General features: G+C 39.7%; 1 long non-coding RNA gene across 1 annotated transcript; it reads left to right on the forward strand.

Moving 5' to 3' along the window:
* LOC146891211 (uncharacterized) lies at positions 1-26,977 on the forward strand. The gene is made up of 3 exons (XR_014997598.2): positions 1-260; positions 878-3,046; positions 26,773-26,977. It is a non-coding gene; the product is annotated as an uncharacterized LOC146891211 (long non-coding RNA).
* Positions 26,978-27,407: the final 430 nt, after the last annotated feature.

The raw sequence follows: 27,407 nt of genomic DNA on the forward strand, positions 1-27,407 counted from the left end.
ACCCAGTGGGGGCTGACGTCATTGGCGTCACGTGAGCGTGGCCAGCCTGTTTCGCTTTGCTAGGGGAGAAGGGAAAAGAAGGGACTTCGTGAGTTCTTTGCTTCACGTTCTCACAGAGCACGCCAGGTAGGGCCCCAGGAAAGCACACCGTCAATGGCTATCCAGAAAGCCACCAAAGAGTTCCAAGGTGCCTGCTCTTGGGCAGATCTGCCACTGTTGTTCAAAAATTAGCCTGGAGAAAACACTATCTTGTAAGATAGGTAAGTTGTCACTGGTTGCTAAGACAATTTCTGGGTCTTTAATAAACGTGGCAATTGAAGCGTTAGAGGCCCACAGAAAACAGAAGCATCATGAGTTTTTTTTGTTTTTTGGGTTTTTTTTGCTTTTTCTTTTTTCTCTTCTTATTTCTGCTTTTTGTTCTACAAAATACCATAAAATCCTGCATTCCTATTGCTAATTTGGTCGTTCTTAGAATTACATCAGGCACTTAAAATTTCACAGCAGAAAGGTGATAGATAACTTTCAGTTATGGCGACTGTATATACTTTGTCTCCTGTTCTGAGACGCTCTTTGCTTACTGTCATACATGTTCCTAATTCTTTGATTTCCTGTTTTAAAGAATGCTATTCCGCCTGAACTCAAGTACTCAAGCTAGTCATAAAATCTTTAAATGCTCTTCTGTTGTAGGTTTTTCAAATATTGCTCATACTTCCGCTAGACCTCTCCCCCTCAACACCACAAGAAAATAGTTTTTGCGTTTAGTCATCATTCAATGTCTGCATTGTTCTGCCCATGGAAATGTCGTTTGCTGGCCTGTTTTACTATAACTTTCCCCTCGGGTTTACTTGTATCTTTTGGTATTCTTCCCACGCATTAGATTCCTACTGCGGATTTCCGAAATTGCCAAGCACATGGGGTCTACACATGTCCCGTCTATTCTGTATCCTACCTGGAGACCTCTGCCCTTCAAGCTGTCATTGTGGAACACCAGTGGAGAATTCTTGGAAATTCTGATTTTTATGTAACTTTGATTCTTTTGGTTTTTTGTTTTATTTTAAACAAATGTTGTCTTTTACGTCCTTAAATTTGAACACTTATATCTGTTTGGGGCGCGGGGGAGGGGGTCTCTTAGATGGCGTGTAACTCACTATGTAGACCAGGCTGGACTTCAAACTCAGAGGTCTCCCTGCCTCTGCCACCTCAGCCTTGAAATTAAAGGCATGCACCAACACATCTGGCTAAACTTGAACATTTTTAATAACAAAGTCAAAATGCGTTTGGGTCTTAAATCCTGGCCATTAAAGTCAAGGATCGCCTGTATAAATGTAACAATATAGAAAAAAAGATGATACAATAAATAAATAAATAAACAGATGGAGTATTAATAATTAAGCTAAAAATTGAAAGAAAGAATAATTTGGTCTTGGCTCAACATTTTAAATATGTAGCTTAAATAGATGGCTCTAGGTTATAATGTAACAATTTAATATTCCTCCCTTGGATCTAAAAGTGAAAGGAAAAAAATTTAAAATGAACATATTAAAATTTTTCCAACTAGGAAGACAGTTGTTACTTAAGTACCAATTCAGTGAAGTGTACATACATACAGACAGTTATTTAAATACTAATTTGGTGAAGTCTATATGTGTACATCCAGTTATTTAAATACTAACTCAGTGAAGTCTACATACGTACATACAGTTATTTAAATACTGACTCAGTGAAGTTAATTTATGTACATACAGTTCTTAAAATATGAATTCAGGGACATCTACGTATGTATATACAGTTATTTAAATACCAACTAAGTGAAGTCTACGAATGTGCATATAGTTATTTAAATTCTGATTCAGTGAAGTCTAGATACATACAGTTATATAAATTACCTCAGCTATTTATAAAACGGCAACTTTAAATGGTTAGAATATTTTTAGCACAACTAAAAAGGTAACTACATTAGCTATATCAGTAACAAATTAGTATTATTAGATAATGAACTTTTACATTTTTATACAAATAGTGTTTAATCTATATTTGTTTCATTTTTTTGATCTGCATTGTGGTCTCATTCAAATGTTCCTCTTATTTAATTTTATTTCAGTTATTTCTGAAGTTCAGACCTCCTTAAGACACCAGTCAGATTGACTTTATTTTCTCTTAATTCTACTTTAGCACTTTAGGAATAGTTGCAAAACAGAGTTAAGTTTTTAGAAGATATACTTCTAAACGGAGTGACCCTGGAGGTTATTACATTCAGTCAAACATCCTTACCTGACTATTCCAGTGAACAAAGGGGAGTGGAAGAGTAACAGAAAAAATAAGGTGTTAACCAAAAAGATAATTCCCAAAGCTTGTTGTCTTAGTTAGAGTTTCCATTGCTGGGATGAAATACCATGACCAAAAGCAAGTAGAGGAGGAAAAGGGATTGTGGGATATTTGTACACTGTAGATATATTTGTACACTGAAGATATATTGCTGTGAAGGTTTACTAAAAAGTCGAATCGGGGTGGTGATGCGTGCATTTAATGCCAGTACTTGGGAGGCAGAGACAGGCAGATCTCAGTGGTCTATAGAGCCAAGTTCCAGGACATGCAGGACTGTTACACAGAGAAACAGTGTCTTACAAACCAAACCAAAAGAACTGAATGGCTGATAGTTAGGCAGGAGGGACTTCTGGGCAGAGAGAGGAAATGGGAGGAGAACATAGTTGTGAGTGAAATACCAAGAGACACAGAGAGGAAGCAGGAGGTACAAGATGAAAGAAAGGTAAAAAGCCACATGGTAAAATGTAGACTAATAAAAGCAGGTTGATTAAAGTTCTAAGAGCTGGTGGAACAAACCTAAGCTAAGGCTGAGATTTCATAATTAGTAATAAGTCTCTGTTGGTATTTGGGAGCTGGCTGGTGGGACAGAAAAAAACTCATGACAAAAGAGTTTATTTGGCTTACAGTTCAGAATTGCTCTTCGTCTCCAAAGAAAATCAAGACAGGAACCCAAACAAAGCAGGAACCTGGGAACAGGAGCTGAGGTAGATGCCATGGACAGGTACTGCTTACTGGCTTGCTTCTGCTGACTTGCTCAACCTGATTTCTTATAGACCTCAGGACCACTAGCCCATGGTTGTCCCTAGCTACAATAAATCAATGGGGTGGGCCCTTCCCCATTGATCACTAATTGAGAAAATGCATTATAGCTAGGTCTCCTAGAGGCATTTCCTCAACTGAAACTCTTTCCTCTATACCTTTAGCTTGTTTCGACTTGACACACAAAACCAGCCAGTACAACTAACCCCCTGTCAACATGACATACAAACATATAGCTATTAAGCCATACCCTTCCTTTCTTATTCATTCCAAAGATATCAAATTAAAATCATAAATAATTTTAAAAGTACCAATCTTTACAGATTCAAACACATTAAAGTTGTAGTCTTTTTTAAAATATCCAATATCTCTAAAAATCCAAAATCTCTTTAAAAAGTTAAAGTCTTTCAACTGAAGTGATGTAGGAAGTCCTTTTGTGTATTTGTTTCTTTTATTGGTTAATGAATAAAGAGTCTGGCTTGGTCTGTGATAGGGTAGAGTAGAGCTAGGTGGAGAAAACTAAACTGAATGCTCGTAGAAAGAAGGCAGAGTCAATGAGAAACCATGAAGCCACTAATGGAGACAGATGCAAGCTACCAGCCAGAGCCTTGCTGGTATACCACAAGCCTTGTGGTAAAATTTAAAAACAAAAAAACATGGAGAAGAGTTAATTGTAGATGTGAGAGCTAGCTAGCAGTATGCTTAAGCTATTGGTCAAACAATATTGCAAATAATATAGTTTCTGAGTCTGGGCATTCAGGAAAGGAACAAGTGGCCTTCTTACAACAAATTGGCACCCAATGTAGGGCTTAAACCCACGACCCTAATATTAACAGTCTCATGTTCTACTGACTGATGATTTTGTATCCTGTAAAGATTTGTCAGTTGTATTGCTTTAATAAAACACTGATTGGCCAGTAGCCAGGCAGGAAGTATAGGTGGGGTGACAAGACAAAAAGAATTCTGGGAAGAGGAAAGACTCTGCATTCGGCAGAGAGGAAGCAAGTTGAGAATGCCTCACTGATAAAAGGTATCAAGCCATGTGGCTAACACAAACAAGAATTAGAAGATAATTTAGGATGTAAGAGTTAATAAGAAATCTGAGCTAATAGGCCAACCAGTTTATAATTAATGTAGACCTCTGTGTGTTTCTTTCGGGCTGAATAGCTGTAGACCAGGTGGGACAGAAACCTCTGTAAACAAATGGTGCCAATGTGGACAGATAAATCCATTTAAAACCTGAGAGAGCTTGGGAAGTAATTCTAGACACAAAAGAACAGAGTTAAACATTTTTTTTTGGTAGCAGCATTTTTTCAGGTGCGATATGTTTGCTAGAGACTAATGTGTTTCATTTAAGAGAGATTGCCTGACTCAACTGTAGCTGCAAAAACCTTGCAGCTCTTTTAAAAGTCCTCCTACTACAAAACACCTAAATGATGCTGATGAATAGCAGACTGTATCCTTTATGGTGGTGGCAGGAACCTTGAAACTCCATAGCATTGTGGCAATAAACATGGCTTTGTACAGTACCTCCACCATGAAGTTAGACTCTCAGAAAGCTAAGGAATGGGTGGATCCAGCCGTCAAAGCCACAACTTTAATCCTAGCCATATTGCTTAGCAAATTAAAGACTCATGTGGTCAGAAAAAGAGGGATATACAGTAAAGATAGATTCAGACAAAAAAAAAACCTCTAAGTGGTTTATAGTGTGTTTAAAAATATATGGAAGTTTGTGAGAGAAAAGAAAAGGATAAAGTCCTTTAAAAAAAACAAAAGAGATTAGTTGGGTCTGGTAGCACACACCTTTAATCCAAACACTTGGAAGACAGAGGAAGGCAGATCTCTGTGAGTTCAAGGACAGCCTGATCTACAGAGCAAGTTCTAGGACAGCTAAATATGCACAGAGAAACCCTGTCTCAAAAAGCCAAAAAAAAATTAAAAATTAAAAGAAATAGAGTTTAAATAAAGATGGAAAATACACAGAGAGTCTGTATATTATTGTGTTGTCTTTGAATTGTATGACTGCTAAGGAAAGAACAACAGCTGCTAAAAGACATTTGTGTATAAAGGCTGCTGGATTAATCCAACATATATATTTTGAAAATGCCTTGAATTCAAAATTTAAGCCGAAAAGTATGTAACTTTGGAGAAGAAGTTTTGCTTTTGTTTCCACAGGAAATGAGAGACTGTGAATTCATTCTGGGGAAAAAAAAAACCACATCAGGTTTGATCAAGGACAACCCCCTGAGGAGTCTTCGCTAGGAGCAGATGGCCCAAATGTCTGAGCTGTACATACAGAACAACCTCAAGACTGCTGGCTGAGATGAACTAGTCTCACAGAATAATCTAGTCAGGACTTGATCATAATTCAAATTTTTCTTTAGGTCCCCATAAGATTATCAACACTCCCAATCAGCAGGAAGTAGCCTGGAAAACTACTACGTCCGCATTCCCAAAAAAATGGATTGTGGATGTTTTTCTTTGTTTAGAGTATTGGTTACAAGTTGTTATTGACAATGATCAGGAAGAAAGCTAAACAAAGGAGATTAGATTCAGAGTTCTTATTTTGACGAAAAGGGAAGGAAGTGCTGTGGGACAATGAGCTTGTACCCTGTAAAGATTTGTAGGTTGTATTGCTGTAGTAAAACACTGATTGGCCAGTAGCCAGTCAGTAAGTATAGGCAGGGTGACCAGGCAGGAAGTATAGGAGGGGTGATGAGAAGAGGAGAATTCTGAAAAGAGGAAAGACTCAGTTTGCAGTTGTCACAGAGAAAGCCAGACATAGAGGAAGTAAGATGAGAACACCTCACTGATAAAAGTTACCGAGGCACACAGCTAACACTTCCCAAAAGATTTCACCTCAGTGATGCTGGTGTCTTCTTCATCACCGCTAACTGCTTAGCTCCAGCTGACCAGCATCAAGTGTCCCAGTCATGTGAAGGTTTCACTTTGACATTTCTGTTATTGTTGATCACAGCTGATTCTTCAGTCCCAGCCAACCAGAACGACAGACTCTTAATTCAAAATAACAAATGACCCTGATAGAGTCTTTAAACTTCCCTCTGAAACTTCACCAGCCAGGCCTCTATCCTCTGCCTGCTCTCAACATTCTTATCTTCCAAGTTCCCACAGAACATCCCACAGAGCTCTTAACACTTGGGTTCATCTAGTGCAAACTTCCAAAGTCTTTCTGTAATCCTCTCAAAAGAATGATCAGGTCTGTCCCAGTAATATCCCACTGCATTGGTATTAAAATGGTAAGATATTTTATTCAAACTGGACCATGGTGTAACCTAATCTTTCAACTCTGATTCAAAAGATGCCAAGCAGAGATTTATAACCAAGGAGGATAGTGGAGACCAGGAAGTATAAATACTGGGCATTTTCTTCCGCTCCTCTCATTTGGTACTTAGAATTAAAAACTGCAATGCTTCAGTACTCACAGAATGGACAAGTGTTGAATGTACTTAGTATAATAAGACTTAGCATTCATTAATTATTCTTCATACAAACTTTCCAAGAAACACAACTCTTACCTCAAAGAGTTTATTCTGGAGCCAAATATGGGTGACCATTGCTCAGGAGTGCAGGTTACCCAAATTCCATATTCCAATGTAGTAGTAACAGTTTAATGAAGTTTTATGGTAACAGAACAAAGTAAGTCATAAATAAAGACATTTTCCAAGGACATTGATGGAACACATCATGTAGGCAGATAACAGAAAATAGGAAAATCTCAGTTCTGAGCCTCAGATACTGCCTGGTGTCATTCTTAGCCTTTTGATTGACAGAAACAAAGGTTCTGCTTGTACATTCTCAAAGATTCATCAAATAGTCACAAAGATATTAGGTCACACACAGAGGTGCATGACAAATGGCTATTGAGGGCCAACATAGCCCAAGATGATGTGTAATTAGGCCCTGGCCTTCACCATTCCAACCTCTCCACAATCACTAAAGTTCTAATCATTTTCTGGCCAGGCAAGCAGAGGTGAGAAAGCATGCTGGATTTGTCTTTCTGAGCCTGGGTTACATCAATATATTGTACTAGTTTAGAGTTCCATCCATTTTCCTGAGAATTTTATTGGAGATCTTAGAATTTAGAATTGAATTCTTCACCTTATTTTTATGATTAGGTTTGTACTTTTTTTGAGGGTGATCCTGTAGGTTTTCATGGCAGTGAAGCAAATGACAAAGAAGTAAGAATAAAAACTCAGTTAGATTGACTTTATCAACATGGATCAAGACTTTCAAGGAGTCTTATCTTAGGTAGTTTTTACCCAACAAATTCAAATATAGTATAATTTGGAGAAAAGTTTCCTATTGTAATATAATCCCCAGTGTACAAGGAAGCATTATTACATCGAAACTCAACACAGCGTTTATGTCATTACTTCCAAGAGTATGGGTTCCAGAGATAGACTACCAGTACTAGCTTACAGGCCTAGGAAGGGACTGGTCTAGGTCATACAGATATTGTAGAGTTCATTTGGGCTATTAGCCAACTCTAGTCCTGGTTGTGGGAGCATGGGGAGCCCCTGTTTATAAGGGTCATTAATATTACTAGCTAATTTTGGTCCTGGTTGTAGGAGCTTCTTATTGCCTGGCCCAACAGGTAACAGAAATCATGAGACTATTAATTATTTCTAATTCCCAGCTTTCTGAATGAAAAAACTGGGTTTTTAATCTTTTCTATTGTAAAGATAATCGTGCATGCTTAACATTTCTCCTTCTCTGGTGATCGGTGGGAACAAGAACTTTGCTGGATACTCCAAACGCTTTATATAATGTCCTGAATATCGTGAAAAATACCTAAATACCGTGATTATTCCTTATCTGTTCATGATACTGTCTGAATGTCCCAACTCTTCTACCTTGTCTTGAAGCTTGAATACTCTGTCCTCATCTTGACCCATTCTGCTGATGAGGCCTTCCACAGAGTTTTAGTTTGACTTAGCATGTTCATTTCTAGTCTTTCAGTTTGGTAATTCCTCACCACCATCCCCAGTTGTGCATGTATGGATATTTTTCCTGAATGTATAATGTCTGTGCACGGCATGTGTGCAGTGCCCACAGATGCCAAAAGAGGTATGTCTTCTACAACTGGAGTTATAGATGCTTGCGAGCTGCCATTTGTGTGAAACTGCAAAGAGCAGGCAGTACCCTTAACTGCTAAGCCACCTCCCCAGACATTTCTCTTTTAGAACTTTTCTTCCCTGTCTTACCAACATTTTATTTCACTTAACAATTCATGTTCTCTTGGGATTTATTCAGAAGTTTATTTTCTTTTCTGATTTCTGTGAACAAACTCACATTCTCTCCTTGGGATTCATTTTCTCCTTGAAATTTCACTGGATACCATTACCTCAGAATTGGTACTCTTGTACGAATTATGTTGCCTTGACTTTTCCTGTCACTTTTGTGTTACCCCTGGACTTGGAGCTAGATTGTTGTTTGCACTTCTTTTAGTCTTTAATTTCCATTTACTTTTGTTCCTTTTTTTCTTTCAGTGTTTTCCCTATTCAAGAGGGACTAGGTTGTTACAAGTCAGTGGTTCTCAACCTTCCTAATGCTGCAACCCTTGAATACAGTTCCTCATGTTGTGGTGACCCCAACCATAAAGCTGTCTTCATTTGCTTCTTCATCATAACTGCAATTTTGCCACTATTATGAATCGTAATGTAAATATCTGATATGTTACTACTGTGAAAGAGTCATTCGGCCCCAAAGGGTCATGACTAACAGATTGAGAACCACTTTTATAAGTTCACTGTGTTGTTCCCCTCTGCTAGGCTAGCGTTCACCATTCTAGAATCCTATTATCTCTGAGTTTCCTTTTCACCAGCACCAGGCTGGGCTCACAAGAGCAAGAGTAATATTAAAGGAGAACATTTAACTTAATGACACTTTCTACAATACAGTAAGAAAGACATCACAATGAGTATATGAATTAGTGCAGAGGGGGAGAGTGAGCAATTCCCAATTTAAAAAAGAAAGGAAGGGAAGGAGGGAGAGAGAGAGAGAGAAAGAGAGAGAGAGAGAGAGAGAGAGAGAGAGAGAGAGAGAGAGAGAGAGAGAGAGAGCAAAAGCATCTGCCTGATAGAGAGCACGAGGGATCGTTGCTGAGAAGAAACATCAGGATCAGCAAGCATGCTGGTGGTGTCCTGACCTCAGAGGATTCTTGTGGGAGAAGGCTGGGCTTGGAAGATGGACACAGAAATCTCAAGTCAACAGCAGAGAAGAAGGTTGGAAGGAAACCAAATAAAATTCAAAGAGAGACTGTGAGCAAAGCTGCCCAGGAAACTGCACAGAAGTGAAACAGCTCTTCAGAGCTTCAAGTGCTGTCAAGCAAAGAGCCAGCGCCCGCCTCGTCTTAAGGACTCTTAGGAAGATAAAGCGTGCCTCATGTTATTCTTGGGATGCAAGGGACTCCAGATCCTGTCCGTCAGTCATTGGTTGCCAGCTCTGAGGACTTGAAGAAGAAGAGTGTTCACTGTTGCAATATCAGAGCCAGACCCTCACTTTATCCAGGCTGATTACGTATAGTAGCCCCAGGATTTGCTACCCTAAGATGTAAGCAAAGCCTCTAGAATTAGGATGTGAACACAGGACAGCGGTGTGAGCCCAGAACTGGTATGTGGTCCTTGAACTCTGTTCTGGAGATTGGGGAGGGCAGCAGCAACCGAGTGGCAGACAGCCACGTGCTTGTGGCCTTGAAGTTGATACCTCAGCTCCCATATCTCCCTGCGCTCCAGTCCTGTGTTCACTCGCTGCTGGAAATTTCCTCTTCGATATTCTGCCTCTGGTGAAACACATCCCAAACAAACAAACATGACTTACTTTTTCATTAGCTCAGTGAAAGTGCAGGTCTCTGTCTTCCACGTTCCTATAATTTCTCACAAGACTATTTCACATATTCCTGCTTAAATTCAGACATATAGAGGTCAACCTTTCCCCAGGAGTTTTTACTAAGGAAACCTAACGTGCCCCCATCTCATTGTAGGTAGCATTGTTGGCTCCTTTAGGAACGTAATCCAAATTTCTTTAGTACATCACCCAAGCATTTAGAGGTCTGAGCCCTGCTTTGTTTCATACTCCTCTCCTGTCTCCACCCCATCCCCGATTCCTCGAGGTTTCTAGGTTGTGTAACTACTCTCCATTTCTCTGCCTACCCAGTTTCTAGGAGCAGCGTCTGAACCGCACTAATCCTTGTACATATTCCCAGTTCCTACGCACAACTGAGACTCTGGTCTTCTGAAATATTGAAGCATTGCACACACCTCTTTGATGATCTTAACATGGAAACTAAAATCTTTCCTAGTTCAAAAAGCCTTACGTGAGCTGTCTGTCCCTTATGTTGTTTAAGGCGTTCCAAATCCCCAAAGCCATAAAAACGTTCTCCTTTAACGTTAGACTGACTGTGGTTAGACTTTAAACCTGCCTGCGGTTTTTGTGTGTGAATGATGTAAGGATCTACTTTCCTTTTTCCCTTAAATGGGTAATGCTCTGGGCAAGTTTGGTTGTCTCCTGGGCCTGTGAAGGCAACTGGGAGCTTAAGTAGGTTTCACTTTCTCTCTCTCTCTCTCTCTCTCTCTCTCTCTCTCTCTCTCTCTCTCTCTCTCTCATCTCACTGTGTAGTCTTGGCTGCTCTAGAATTTGCTGTATAGAACAGGCTGGCCTCCAAATCACAGAGATCTGCTTGTGAGTGTCAGGATTAAAGGCATGTGCTGCCATACCCAGTGCAGGTCTCCACAGCCTTCAACTGTGGGAATCCAGCCTTCAACCTGTGGGATTTGTTGTCATTTGGTGACAGCATCACAGCACTACCAATACATTAAGTAAGCAGCCCATCATTATTACTGGAAAGACACTTTCAGGAAATCATGCATTGATTTGTGCCCTAGACTGATTCAGTGCTCAATTATGTTCTTTTTGTTTGCTTCTATACTCTTGTGACAAATTCTTACTGATTTACAGAAGCATGACTGTTGATGTTTAAAAATTAACTTCAAAGGAAATAACTTAAAATTTCATGAAAAGATCATTTCGGGGAGTGACAAATGACTCGACTGTTAAGATCACTTGTTGCTCTTCTAGAGGATTCCACACACAGCCAACGATAACTCCATTTTCAGGGGATCTCACTCCTTCTTGCCTCCATGAGTACCGGGCATACCTGTGGTGTACAAACATGCAGGTAGGCAAAATACCTATACACATAAAATAAAAATAGGTAAACCTAAAAAAGAAAAGAAAGAACGAAAGAGAGAAAGAAAGAAAGAAAGAAAGAGAGAAAGAAAGAAAGAAAGAAAGAAAGAAAGAAGGAAAGAAAGAAAGAAAGTTAGAAGCTGAGGTTTTCTTTTGCATCATACCAATGACCAGAATTGGCTGGATGCTCTGTTTCAAGCAGATAATTCAAACAGGATCGAGAATAGGCCTTAGTTAGGTGTGTGCTAGTTGGCTTTAAGAGTCAGCCAGTCACACTCTCCAGCTATCTGAGAAGCAAATCTCAAGTAACTCATTACCTGGAATATATTGACCTGAGGGCATGACTGTGGGGGATTGTCTTGTTCAGTAATGTAAGAGGGCCCATGTCACTGTGCACAGGACCATGTCCTAGGCTGGCTATAGGCTCTATAAGTGAGGTAATTAGGCATGAGCCGACTCCAGCCACCTGGCAGCATTCTTCCATGGTTTCTGCTGTTCTCCCTTGGTTGTGAGTTCTCTGGTCAGAAACAATTTTGCATGGAATACATGGCAGGCTTGCCTGCCTTTGAAGTTCCTGCTGGAGTTTTTGCTTGGCCACCCCTAGTGGTGGACTCTTGCCTGGAAAAGTAATCGAGTAAGTCCTTCCCTTCTCGAAGCTATTTAGGTCATGCTGTTTGTCCCCGCCACATAATGAAACTAAAACAAGACCTATTTCTTCATCTGGTCTCACCAAACCTATATAATTATGGCAAACCTATCCCATTCGCATATTGAGAAATCCAGCTAACTTACTATTGCTCAGGTTCTATGTATTACTTTCCTAGATCATCAAGGTGCTGATGTTTCTTATTCTTGGGTTTTGGGGTTTTCCAACATTGGTTGTATAATTATACTTTCGTTCCTTCAAAAACCAGAAAAATTTCAAAATCTGTTTGCCTCATCACACAACACATGTTACTAAACCATTCACCAAGATGTGCTCCATCCCACTACAGAAATAGGTCTGGAGTTTCATACTTAGCTGGAATATATATCCATAGCAGAGATCTCTGAGTTGAGGGTGTATTTTTGGCAAACGTGTAAGAACAGAAGTAATCCTGCACTTCCAGACCTGGCCCGTGGAAACATCCCATTCATGGTTTTGCTGTTCCTGACAGATTCTCAATCACTGGTGTGATAAAGCCAAAGGTAGTCTTATAAGAAGCCCATTGAGGATGGAAAAGTAGCTGCCAGTCTGGGCAAAGACTTCATAGAGCGAAGCTGCAAACGCAGAAGCTCTGCTCTGGGCCAAAGTCATAAAGTTGTTCTTTAAGGAATTGAAACTCGAGTGTCCTAGGCGACTTGAGGTTACCAGATCTAAAATAGCAGGAGGTGCGGTGGGGGTTTATATCAAAAATCTGGACAAATGCGTTATCATTCTAACTCAAAATTTAGGGATAAAATCGCAGCCAAAACCTGGAAAGATGTATGTGTTTGGATTATGTCCATGTTGCATGTTTTTTCATACTATGCCTGTTTCCTTTGGCATGCCATTTGAGAGCTGGCTGTTCTGTTGGAGAATGACCCAACTCCGGTCAGAAGAAATCCGCATGCAGCTCAAGTTAAAGGAAGAATCAGTTTATATTTCTCACTGCCTATGCTTTCCCTCTGTACTGTCCATGCAAAGATTGCTGTGCAGTAGAAATCACGGGTACTTAGTGGGTCCAGAAGTGATGACAATACCCTGAAAAGGGCCAAGCACATTAACTTTAAATTGAGTTCATTTGTAATGTTCTTCTATTTCTCTTATTACATCTGCAGGAAAGTGAGAGCGCTCAATTAGTAGCTATTTGTGAACAACATCGCTCTTCACAACTGCCTGACAGAAAGAGGAAGGTGTGCTCTTAACTCAGTATGAAAAGGTGTTTTTGAATGGGAAGGCAACTTATCTGGGTGGGGGGTGGGGTGGGGTTTGCCAAGGAGCCCAACGGTGGAAAACAAACGAGTGCCCTGGAGCTTAAACGTGAAGAAGAGAGTCATTAGTTTTGCAGGAGGTTTCTGTGGTATATGTGTGCCTGTACTTGGGTTATGAAGCTAAGCACTCTAAGAATATGGTATCCAGACAAATAGATAGCTCAGTTTTACAGGATTTACTTTCAAGTTAGGCAAATGGGTATGACACCGTTTTTAATACAATAAATTTAAGTAATATAGGGGAGAACCTAAGATCTATAAGAACGGAGAAGGGGCTGGAGAGATGACTCAACATTTGAATAGGGGAAGTTTGCATAGCTTCTAACAAATTCAGTTCTCAGCACCCACGGTGAGTGGCTTACAACTGCCTATAAGTCTAGCTCCAGGAGATCTGATGTCCTCCTCTGCCCATGTAGGTATCCGCACACATGTGACAGATACACATGCACATGCTTGTGTACGCACACACATATACACAAATGCACACATACATGCATGCATGCACACACAAACACACTCTTTAATAAACATAAATCTTTTTAAAGTATGCATAGCATTTTCTGCTGAAACAGGCACAGAAGTGTATTCTGAGAAAGGATGAGCAAAATTAGATCTAGAGGGCGAGTAGGAAATAACTAGGTGAGGTGTTAAAAAAAATATCATTCTAGGAGATGCAACATATCAATTCAGAAACTCAAGGAATGGAAGGAGGCCCAGTGTGGCTAAGGTACAAAGAGGAGAATGAGTCACTGGAGTAGGCAGGAGAGGATCTTGGGGAACCCTTTAAATAGTACAAGCAATGATGTGGGGATAGAGAAACTACTCAAGAATGGCTGAATTTGATGTTTCTGAATCATATTGCATTATGGATGTTCTGAATTTTATTGATCTATGGTGATTGACTTGAAAATAAGGAAAGAAAAATTATAGCTTGATTTCAGGTGGTAGGGGCAACAATAAAAATAAATATATAAAAATAGTCAGATAAATAAACTTGGAAAGGAACATTGAAATGGTAAATGATTTGGTATCTGATATTGTTTGTAGTAATAGAAACTAGATACACTATGTAAACCACCTATGTAAGCATGACTTAAATTTTTGGTTTCTACATTTTACTTAGGAAACACAAGATAATGAATATCATTTTGCTCAAAAAATTTGTCACCTGGAAAAATATCTTGTTTATCAGTTTAGTTATCAAAATTTATTTGACTGTTTTCCCCACTTTTAAACCATCACAACATTTTTTTTTTCTTACTTTCAGTCAGTCCACTTTCTTGAAAGACTTTGTTAAGCTGCTTGAGGCTAGAGTCCAAATCTGACCTCAGGCTCCTTCTGAAACAGGAAGACTGTCCAGATGAGAGCTTCACGTTCTTAGGGCGTGCAGTGCAATATAAGTGCAGTGAGATTGTGCAACTTCAGCAGGTCAGCTGAGGACATTTAAAATAGTTCAATAATGGGAATGCCTGATTTTATTTCACAAAATAGGTATAACTACACAGTGAAGTAATAGAAGTATTTGAGTGTTACTGCATTAAATTCTGTGAGGATTAATCTTGGCTGTCAACTTGATTAGACTGAAAACTGCCTAGGAAACTAATAAAGCACACCTCTGGGCTGTCTACGGTGGCACTTTCAGAGAGGGTTCACTGAGAGGACAGATCTGCCCTGATGGTGGGCAGCACCAACCTGCTGACTAGAACCCCAGATGGAATAAATACCATATGAGTTCCCTTCCCTGCCCCACCCTGCCCACCATCATGGACTGAATCTTCTGGAAACATGAGCCAAATTAATCTTTCCTCCCTCAACTTAATATTCTCAGATATTTAGTAACAGAATTATTCCACAGAAAGTATTTGCATAGAGAAATGGTGCAATGTGTTGACCAAAACTTAAAGTTATTGGATGATGTATACATTTTTAAGCCCATTTTTATCTGTTTGACTGTTTGGAGGAAGGTGTGGGTAGATGTAGATATTCAGTTCTCTAAGTAAACATTCCAATGATGATGTGCAGAGGCAGAAGTGTGAATGAAGCTTCCTAGCATTTTCTGAACTCTCTTTACTAACTACATTTTACTTGTAGAATAAAAGCAATGAGTAGGGAAAGAGGATAAAACTTCTGAGTTTTTAGGTATTCCAGCAGAAGTTTAAAATCTGTTACCTCCATAGGTTCTCCCATGATACTTAACACCAGGTGACCATTAATGTTCACTGTAGGGCTCACCACACTTGAGGTCATTCTCTATAGTCTTCATTTTCCTTCTCTATAGCCTTCATTAACAGGCACTCAGTCCAAAGAAAGGGACTGACTTGAAAGCGTGTGTGTGTGTGTGTGTGTGTGTGTGTGTGTGAGCTGGAGAACAACCTCAGATGTTTTTGAGACAAGGTTTCATTGACCTGGAACTCACTGACAGGGAAAGTTGGCTGGAACAAGCACCAGAGATCTAACTACCTCCCCAGTGGTGGGTTTGCAAGTCCATGACCCCGTGCCTAACTTTTTTTACATGACTCTGCAGATGCAACCTAGGTCCTCCTGCTTGTAGAACAAGCACATTACAAACTGAAGTATCTTTCCAGTCCCTAGAACCTGTATTTTCAGTAACTTTATTGTCTTCATATTCTATTCATATATCTATGCTGTCTTAACTTGTTTTCTATTGCTATGACAAAACAAAAATCTTGGTAAGAAAGGGTTTATTTGACTTACAGATTATAGTACATAATTGGGGAGACGAGGAAGCCAAGGCAGGAATTCAGAGCAGGAACTTGGAGGTATGAATGGAAGCAGAGATCACTGAGGCATGTGTCTTGCTGTATTGTTCTCATGACTTTCTTATCATGCTGTGTTTTTTTTAAGGTTTATTTGTGTATTATGTACACAGTATTCTCCCTGCTCACATGTCTGCATGACAGAAGAGAGCACCAGATTTCATAGTAGATGGTTGTGAGCCACCATATGGTTCCTGGGAATTGAACCTAGGACCTCTGAAAGATCACCAAGTGCTTTAAACCTTTGAGTCATCTCTGCAGTTCTCACTGTGCTGTGTTATACAGCCCAGGAGACTCTACAGAGGTGACACAACCCCCCATGGCCTGGGTTCTCTGGCATTAATCATTAATCAATAAAATATGCCCTGCAGACTTGTCAACAGGCCAATCTGACGGCGGCATTTTCTCAATTAAGATTCCCTCTTCCCGGATGACCCAGTTTGTGACAAGTTGTCAAAAACTAACCCAGAACATATGCCAAAGCTTGATACTCACAAACACACTATACTTTTCAGGTGTGTAATGCTGAAAATACTGATTATTTAGGGGGAGCTGCTCTTTGCAGGAGGAGCAATTTCAAGTGAACAAATACACGTTCCTGAAGTATAATAATTTGTCTCCAGGGGAAATTCAACTATATTTCCTTCCTCATTAATGGCCTACCCTACTCCCTCAGTGTCAAATAATATTATCTAGTCAACAACTGTTTTTCCAGAGAGGCCAGATGTGTTTTCTGAACAGAATGTGTCTGTACCAATCACTGCTTGCTCTGTTGATTTGCCGAAGCAAATTTGCCTCAGATAACTTCCTAACGCCTACAATATGGACTCTCAGCTACAGCTGCAACACCGTGTCTGCTTTTATGCCACCCTGTCACACCATGATGATGATGGGCTAAACTTCCAAGCTGTAAGCAAGCCACTCCAATAAGTGTTTTCCTTTATAAGAGTTGTCCTGGTCATGGTATCTCTTAAGAGCATTAAAACCATAACTAAGACAAGCAAAAAAAAAATTAGTCCATTGTGGGTAGTGCACATGTCTGGGCAGGTAGTCCAGGGAGGTATATAAAAGCAGGTTGAGCAATGGAGAGAAAGCCAGTAAGAAGCACCCATCCATGACCTTTGTATCAGCTTCTGCCTCCATGTTCCTGCCCTGTTTGAGTTACTGTCTTGAATTCGCTCCGTGATAGATTGTGGTGTGGAGTGTAAGCAGAAATAAACCCTTTCCTCACCAAATTGCTTTTGGTCATAATGGAAACCCTAAGACAAAGTATGCTCAGGGGCTACATTGTCACCATTATGTTCCATTTACTGGGTTCCCTCCTTCAAAACACCAACTCAGTTCTCTAGCCTTCTACAAATTATATTAGTTGCTTTCTATGTTGAAAATGAGATTACATTAAGAAATGAAGCTATAGATAGCTCATCCATAGTAACTATTTTTTAGCATTTGTTAAACATGTTGCTAGCAATATTCCCATTAATCTCTGTTTTTAACTGTTTATTTGTTTTTAAATGATCTTTTTTCTGATTGCCTTGAAAAGTAAAGTTTATTTTATCACTTGTATAGTTGAGCAAACTGACTTTGCTCAGTGGTATTTTTGTTTTCATGTGGCCATACTAGAATGTTGCCTGCCTCTTAATTCAAGGTCCATTATTCTGAGATTGTATATGTGTGTGTGCGTATGAATGCATATATAGTGTATAATAGTTATATATAATCTCAGAAACACATGTAAGACAAATGTTATTTAATTAAATGAAATTATTTGTTTTTATGCTTCTATATTAGAAAAACATAGAAACTCAGTCTGAGATGATTGAAGTCTTTCCGATAAGGGATGGTTAATCAGGTACTGGGAAAGAGCATTGTAGGAATCACATAGGCTCACATGCAGAGCACACATGCAATTCCTACCCCCACTTAAAGATATAACAGTTACACAGATAACATATATCCTAATAACCTTAGGCGTCAAAGAAACCTAGGACAAATGGCTGAAGTGCCTATTAACATATCAAAGCTATCCTGGCTGCCAGGCTTTCTCAGCAGGTACTGGTGTGGGACAATGGTTTATATTCTGTCAATTATATTTTAAATAAATGCTGATTGACCAATAGCCAGGCAGGAAGTATAGGCAGGACAACCAGGCAGAAAGTAGAGGCAAGGCCACAAGAACAGGAGAATTCTGGGAAGAGGACACAGTTCTTTCCCCACCACAGAAGAAGCAAGATGTGACCACCCCACTGAATAAGGTACAAAGCCATGTGGCTAACATATATAAGAATAATGGGTTACTATAAGAGTTAATAAGAAGTCTGAGCTAAAGGGTCAATCAGTTTATGATTCATGTAGACCTCTGAGTGATTTTTCTCTGGGTCTAAACTACTGGGAGACCTGGTGGGACAGAAATCCCAACAACAAGGTACCTGTTCCAGAGTCCTGGCTCTTCTCAGCTCATCTCACTACCCCTAGCCCACACCCCCTTAAACCTCTCCAGACTGTCCCTTTCTATGGCTCCTGATGCCTATGTAACCCAGCCATTTTGGCTATGTGCTCTTTTGGCACTTCCCTGACTTCTTGGTTCTCTTTTGCCTTCTTGACTTGCTCTTAGCTCTTGGTTCCTTCTCTCATACCCTCTCTCTCTTCTCTTGAGCCTGGCTCCTCTTCCCAGGAGCTGGTTCATGCTGCTGGCCATTTTCAGTCTAGATTCTTCAAGATGCCTCTGACTCTTTTCTCCTTCATAACTATAATTAAAAAAAAACCTTCTCAACTATACCTTGGACAAGCCACATACTCATTTTCATTCAACGAACACATGTTTCAACAGAGCCAGCCTCCCCCCAAACCTATCTTACTCTAGAAGCCGAGATGAACTGCCCATCATTAAGCTCATTGACCATTATGTGAACTTGAATCTGCTACTGCATAGAGGACCTGATGTTAGCCTTTGGAGCTAGACTCTCTTTGCAAGTTTGAACTCCTTGATTGCATAAAGGAGCAGGATGGAAACTTTTGATGAGGATCTCTCCTGCATCCCCCTCTTCTCTATCTTTGCTTGGGAGACTGCTCACCTGATTTGCTCGTGATCAGAGTTCTATCTCCATCTCTAGCTGACTGTCTACTATTCTGGACCTTAAGAAATCAGCTCCTGGAACAAAATTAAGGAGGCTAGAATAGTCACTCCATAGGGACTTTTGTTGTTAGGGTGATGTGGAATTCCCTAACATGCTGTGAATATGTTTTATTGCCATTGGTTAATAAAGAAACTCCTTGGCCTATGACAAAGCAGAACAGAGCTAGGCAGGAAAACTAAACTGAATGCAGGGAGAAAGACATAATCATGGACATGGCATGTAGTTGCCAAAGGAGAAAGATACCAGAACTTTACTGTAGCTGCAGAACCTCATGGTGAAACACAGATGAATAGAAATGGGTTAATTTTAGATGTAAGAGCTAGTTAGGAATACACCTAAGCTATTGGCCGAACAGTGTTGTAATTAATATCGCTTCTATGTGATTATTTGGGTCTGGGCAGTCAGGAAATGAAGGTACAGTCTCTGTTTACAAAATGGTGCCCATGTGAGGTAATGTACATTCACATAAAACCGGAAAGAACTAGAGAAGGGATTCTAAATAGAAAAGAACAGAGTCTAGCATCACTTCTTGGTAGAAGAATTTTCATAGGTGGACGCAGTTTTCTAGAGGCAAGTAGAGGCACAGCTCCTTTAAGAGAGGCTTCTTGACTCAGTGTTAGCAACAAAAATCTCACAGCTCTTTTAAGTGGCTTTGCCACCAAACACTAAATGGTATTTATCCGAGGTTGCTGTGGGATAATACATTGTATTCTGTGAAGATTTATCACTTGTATTCGTTTAGTAAAATGCTGATTGGCCAATAGCTAGGCAGGAAATACAGGTGGGATGAGCAGACTAGGAGAATTTTGGGAAGAAGAAAGACTCAGTCTGCAGTCACCAGTCAGATGCAGAGGAAGCAAGATGAGAATGCCCCACTGAGTAAGATACCAAACCACGTGGCTAAACATAGATAAGAATTATGAGCTAATTTAACTTGTAAGAGCTAGTTAATAATCCTGATAATAATCCTGAGCTAATAGGCCAAACAGTTTATAATTGATATAAGCCTCTGTGTGTTTTGTTGGGACTGAATGGCTGTGGATCAAGGTGGGACAGAAACTTCCATCAACGCCAGAGAATAAAATTAAATGTTAATATAAAAATATGGGTATTAGTGCTCTAATCTAGTCTAAATCTATTAGATCAGATTCAAGAGATGGTCATTTCTAGGTCACCAAGAGTTTATTGAGATGTAAATGTGATGACAACTGTAAGAAAGAAAACCAACTTAGCGCATGGCAAACAGTGGCAGGGGCAGCCTCTGGGAGTTGTCATGTAAAATGGATGCTTGTAAACACATAAGTGCAAAAGACATTCTAGCGAACTATATACTCAAGTGAGCTGGTCCCTTGTGCACTGTGACAAAGAAAATAAGAGACAACTTGCTATTCCTTCAGCTGGATAGGAAAGTAAATGTACAGAAAGATGACTCTTCAAATACCTGGGATGCCACCGATTAACAAAAAGGAAAGCTTTCACTACAATCATAGAAGTAAAATAAAATATTGCAAACAAAGCAAGCTTCAGAAATTAAAAACACAAAGTCCCAAACCATTGCCCAGGCAGGGATTTTCAACATTGAATCATTCTATCATAAATGCTTGTCTATCCCGTAGCCTCCAGCTTTGCTTCTTCCTGTTAGACTGTGTTGTTCTGGAAACTTCTTGTCCCTTGTTTTTATACCACCTCTTCAATTCTACATTTGCAAAGTTTTCTGAAGAAAGAAAGAACATTTTATACTAAACAAGGAGGCTTATTGTCCTTCTTGAAGAACCCATTATACACAAGAAGTGGGTGAAAGTTAAATTTATTCTGTGTAGTAGAAGGCAATCCTTTGTGTTCCATGTCTTCCAGAGAGATTTGTCAGTTCTGAAACCATAAGAGATGTAGAACCTGAAAGACATTTCAAAAGCCCAACATAGTTGCAGAAGAAAGGCACTTTGGTATATGCAAATGTCAATTCAATATATGTGTTATTACTGGAATCTTACCAGGCTTTTCTAGTGAATCCTAAGACATTACTTTAAAGTCAGTGTTTACATAACTACAATCATTTTTTTTTCCTCTCAAGTGACAGGAATGTGCTAAAACTACCTTCAGCAAAACCAAAGAACTTTTTATAAGGACTCAAGATTGCTTGATATAAGCAAACATTAGGAGCAATAACTTTTGTCTCAAAAAAGTTTCTGGTTTGGAACTGGAAGAGCATCGAAGAGCTAAGAATTCACCAGCATTCTCATGCTTGTGCTTCATCCCAGGCTTGACATTTTGTTTTTCATGGCGTCAAATGGGAAGTTGTCCCTTAAGGTTATACAGGTCGCTCACTTACAGCAAAAGGATGTCCAGCTGAGGGAGTTAAACATAATCCTCCTTCTGCCAGCTAAACTCTAACCCTCTAGGCTGAGCTGACCTAGAAAGGGCTCTTCTCCCAGTTTCTAAAAGGAAGCAATATGGCAAAGTGGAGTCCCCATCAGACTGTCATGGATCTGTATATTTAAGTCTAAATCATGCCCTTACCCTCATATAAATAAGCTTCAAAATTTAACCCTCCCAAGAGAGTTTGTTTGAATGTGTAACTCCTTCTGTTTAGAAGGTATGGGTATTTGAGTTTGTTGGGTTTTGGTTGCAAATTGTATAGATTTTGAAGGAAAGTTTAGTTATTCAGAACAATTTCAGTTTGCTCTCTAATGTAGATGCTTCTAGCACTCAATTACTTGTGCCGTTTATGTCGGGTGGGAAGTATGCCAAAAGCTTTGAAAATGATGTAAATCTGGAGGAAGTGCTTTTTCTATGTGCAGAAAATTCTTTATAGGTTAGCCATACATTTTTGAGGGACTCAGAGGTCCATCCATTTTTTTGATTAATCACGGTGTAATTGGTTAAAAATATTTAGTTTAGGTTTCTCTTCAAAATAATTTTAAAATTCTTTATGAACTTATTAAATTTGTCAAATAAAATTTCAGGGCTCCCAGCTTAATTTGAGTTTCATATAAATGACGAGTGTAACTGTGTAGAGTTCAACTTACGTACATATTTTTAAAAAGCCAGTAATTCTGTCAGGTAAAATGAAATATCCCCAGTCACAGAGAATAGTCAACTATGTATGCAAATGTGTTCCATGCAGTATATCACAGCTACATTCTTGCACCATCTTTCTGAGATACACAATCTCTCTGCATGTCTGCCACACACATATGAAGTAGACATATTGTTTTTCTTGTTTATTTTTCTCTAGTTAATCTGTCCTTAGGTTCAGAGGTTCAATCCAATTAAGAATCCATAGTTGTGGTACCAGAAGATACAATGGAGGGATCCTTCATCCGACGATGGATGGCGATACAGACGGAGACCCACATTGGAGCACCGGACCGAGCCCCCCAAGGTCCAAATGAGGAGCAGAAGGACGAAGAAAATGAAAAAGGAAATAAGGACTGCGAGGGATGCTATCACCCACTGATACAAGGGGACGGATCTAATGAGAGTTTACCAAGGCCAGTTGGACTGGGACTGAACGAGGACGTGATCCAACCAGATTCTCTGAATGTGGCCGGATTCTCTGGATGTGGCTGGCCCGGAGTCTTTCTGAAAAGCCATTGACAATGACACTGGGACTTGTTTCCTCTGCATATACTGGATTTTGGGGATCCAGTCTGTTTGGATACTCACCTTCCTGGACCTGGAGGGAGGGGGGAGGAACTTGAACTTCCCACAGGGCAGGAAACCCTGACTGCCCTTAGGGACGAAGAGGGAGGAGGAGAGGGAGTGGGGGGAGTGGGAGGGTGTTGGGAAGAGGGGCGTAAATGGAAACTTTAATAATTTAATAAAATTACTTTCAAAAAAAAACGAAAAGAATCCATAGTTGTTAAAGAAGATACTGTGGTCCTCTTTGAAACACTTCCAGATCCAGCTTAAGTTGGAAGATGTAGTCAAGAAATAAAAACAGACACATAAAAGTCATTAATTGGTGACTTAATTTAAAATAGGATATGGAGTTATTCCATATGAATATAAAAGGTCCCTAGATTTTCTTTAAATAAAATGAGAGAAGAACAACGTGTTACTTTGTTTTCATAGTACTATATATGGTTTCAATAATAGTGAGAGAATAATGTTTTATTTTTAAATATGATTAAATAACTTGAGCTAACTTCCTTTTCAGAGTGGAAAGAAGGTGATGTGGGATTTCCCTCTGTATTCTGTGGTTACCATTGATGAATAAAGAAACTGCTTTGGACCTATAGCAGGGCAGAACTTAGGTAGGCAGGAAAAACTAAATAGAATGCTGAGAGAAAGGAGGGCAGAGTCAGAGAGAAGCCATGTAGCCTGCCTGAGACAGACACTGGAAACTTTACCTGGTAAGCCACAGTCACATGGTGATACATTGATTAAAGGAAAAGAGGTTTTTCTTTTGTTTCCACAGAGGATGAGAACCTATGGAATCCTTACAGACGGATGTAGTTTTATGGGAAACATCAGAGAACTTTAGAGTACTTGGGCATACAAGTACCCAGCAGAAGACTGGAAGAGATTCTGTTGCAGAGAAACTATAGCAAAGGAAAAAAATAAATCAATAACAACACATTCAGTATCCCCTCTTGGATGGATAGCAAATGCTTGGTAATATGAATCCAGGAGCTGAGAATGTGCTAAATAATAATTATTATGGATATGACCTTTAGAGGATGCTTAATACATTCCAGAACTTTTCAACTGTGCAATTTATTATATCACAACAACTTTTTGATAAAGCAGATAGTTTCTTCAAAAGAATTGAAATTTGGAATTTACTGGCATTAAAAATCTGGAAAAAGCAAAAGCCACAGAGGCGACTGCATTACTCATAGGTAATGAGATCAGTGTATTTGACATCTAATAGGAAATTAAATACCATTTGATAACAACTGATTGTTGGGGAGAGGAAGTGGGGATAAACCTCTGTGAAACTGAGTTCCTGGAGAAACCCGTGTTTCCGATGGTATTACCTGGTACTGGAAGCACCATGAGCTTTGCTTTGGAAACCACATAATATTCTTGTGCAGTGGTGTAGATAGCTGTTGTTGTCTACAGCTGGAGCAAGAGCAGTGGGAAGGAGGTGGTCTCATCCCTGAGATGCCAGAGCAAGAGATGTGTGGAAATCTTGGTCTCACAGGCCAGAGAATGAATGCCACCCAGTGACCTTTCCTTTCTATCAAGGGTCTTTTCAGTGACTCTAGTAACTGGAAAATCTCTCCCAGAACCTTTAAACCCTGAAGTCCCTTGTTCTACGACCCCTTTGCAGATCTGTTCGCCCCACAGTCTTCCCTCTACAATTTGAAGCTTTGTACACAAAGAGCTCTCAACTGGGGTGGCATTTACATGCCATTATTACTTATCTGACTTTTCTGTTATGCACTGACTCACTCAATCCCAGAATGTGGCTTAGATTTTCCTGTGGCACAGAGTGGACTGTGTCTATGAACTGGGTCACAAACTCAGGACCTATGAGGTAGTTACTAGTGTTTGAGGAGTGACTGAACAAAGACCATATCAACTATATCAATATTAGTGCTAGTTGTTGAGAGTTTCCTCTGAGTGACCATTTTGGTAGGTGCTGTACCTATATAAATCTGGTTGTGTAGGTGTTACCTTAACTCTGTTCATGTTTTCATTCTAAAAGACACGAGTGTCATTGAAATTGTAGAGTAAATGTAGAAAATGAATGTACAGTGTTAATTCCATTGTCTTTAATCATTCATCCATCCATTCATTCATTCGTTTGTTTGTTTATTTAAAGTGTATGGAAATTTTTCCACATGTATTCCTGTATACCATGTGCATACGGTGCCTTTAGAGGTCAGAAAAGTGTTTCAGAATCTCAGGAATTAGGGTTACAGTCAGTTGTAAGTCACCATGTGAGTGCTGGGAATTGAACCCCAGTCCTCTAGAGGAGCAATAAGTAAACTTAACTACTAAGCTATCTCTCAAGTCTCATTTATTAAGGTAACTATTAAAACAAAGATGCCTTTCTAGAATTAATGAGAAAAATGGCTAGAATATAATCAAATTTTATTTTGGTTTGTAGAAAAAATGTGGAAAGTATATTGTTTTATTATAAACCTGTTTATGAATAGTCAAAGAACTCTCGAATATTAGTTCCAAAGAAATATGCACATACCTTTAATTGTCATGAAGTTTGCAGAAAATTTTAATTAAGCAGTAAAATTAGAAGCTCTGCTCTGCATTTAAGTCCTTAAAATTGCAACACTTTCCCAGCTAAGACCCTAAGCAATAGTGCAGAGGGTGCCTGAACTGGCCTTGCCCTGTGGTCAGATTGATGATTATCCTAATTGTCATCATTGAACCTCCATCTAGCAACTGATGGAAACAGATGCAAAGATCCACAGCAAAGCACCGGGGTGAGCTCCCAAAGCTTTGTTGAAGACTGGAAAGAGTAAGAATACAAGCAAAGATGTCATAAGGAGGCCACTTGTCTATTTCCTGGCCTCCCAGACTCCTGAAATAATCACACAGAAACTATATTAATTAAATAACTGCTTGGCCCATTAGCTCTAGTTTCTTATTGGCTAACTCTTATATCTTAATGTAACCCATTTCTAGTAATCTGCATATCGCCACATGGCTGTGGCTTACCGGGAAAAATTTCATCTGGCTCCAGTGGGGCTACTTGGCTTCTCTCTAACTCCACCTCTTCCTCCCAGCATTCAGTTTAGTTTTCCCAGCCTAGCTAAGTTCTGCCTTGCTATAGACCCAAAGCAGTTTCTTTATTAATCAATGGTGATCACAGCATACAGAGGGAAATCCCACATCACAAAGAGGTCAAGATCAAGATAGGGACACTCACTGAAATAATTTACCTGAGTTAATGGGATCCCACCTACTCTGACCTGACACTGAGGGAACCAGCATAGGACCAAACTAGACCCTCTGAATGTGGGTGACAGTTGTACGGCTGGGGCAGACTGTGGGGCCACTGGCAGTGAGACCAGGATTTATCCCTAGTGCTTGTTCTAGCTTTTTGGGAATCTATTCTCTTTGGATGGACACTTTGCTCAGCCTAGATATAGTAGGGAGAGCCTTGGACCTTCCCCCAAAGCAATGTGCCTTACCCTCTCTGAGGAGTGGATGGGGGGGTGGGCTGCCTTACCCTCTCTGAAGAGTGGATGGCGGTCGTGTGAGGGGGAAGGTGGAGGAATGTGAGGAGGGGAGGGGGTGGAAATTGGGATTGGTATGTAAAATTTAAAAAAAAAAAGATAGTTTGTTTTCTTCTTTAAAAAGGAAAAAAAAAAAAGGAAAAAATTGCTACACTTTTTCCCCCAATGAAACCAGCTAGCTTCAGGTGCTTTTAAGTTTGCAACACTTTTTACCCTAAAGAAAATTACCATGAAATGACCAGGGTCCATGCAGAACTTGTCTGGAGCAGAATCCTAGAGGACCACTGTTGTTACTCATCTCTTCTCATCTGCAGAAGGAATCCTAGCAAGTTCTTCCTCTGGTAGCACCTCACATACATAAGGTCTGAGAAGACAACTCTTTGACCTTTTGGAGGGAGGAAAAAGTTCAGCAAATCTTCAAATCTTAGAAACAATGAAGAATATTATTTGTTTATCTTCCAGGGCATTGACAGAAGAATCACATCCAGTCTGGAACAAACAAAAGTACCCCAAATAGTGAGAAAAACGCTGACTGGCATCAGTTCTGTGACAGTGTGGTGATTCTCCCTGGGGTGCCAGTAGAAATAGCATCAACAGCAAGTATGTTCGTGGAATTAAAAATGCTATTAGAGTTAAGATTAAATAAATGTATTATGTATTTAAGTAACTTGATTGAAGTGGCCAGCTAAGCCAAATAATTCAAGGAAACAACTAAAGTCCATAAAACACCAAGTTCTGAATTACATGACCTGATTGTCAGCATTCAGATAGTCAGAAAATTGGGAAATCTTCACTCCATTTGTGACTGCATAAGCATCTTGGGGTTTACAGGAAAACAGGGCAGTGGTAGGTTGATTATAAGTTAAGTGGCTCTCAGAGAGGTCGGGCTGATGAAATTAGTATTTAACTGTGTGGATAAGAGTGTTCTGAAAGAACAGTACTTACTGCTCATTGACTAATCTACCCAAACTGCTGGACTCTCAACCTTCAGATGTGCTTAGCTGAACTGTTTGAATAGCCCATAATTGCAGTGTAGAACAAATCAGATGAGGCATACATGCAAACAGAAAGCTAGACAAATCTCAGTAGAATTCATT

The sequence above is a fragment of the Myodes glareolus genome, chromosome 17, assembly GCF_982192425.1.
Source record: "Myodes glareolus chromosome 17, mMyoGla1.1, whole genome shotgun sequence".
NCBI classification, from domain to species: domain Eukaryota; kingdom Metazoa; phylum Chordata; class Mammalia; order Rodentia; family Cricetidae; genus Myodes; species Myodes glareolus.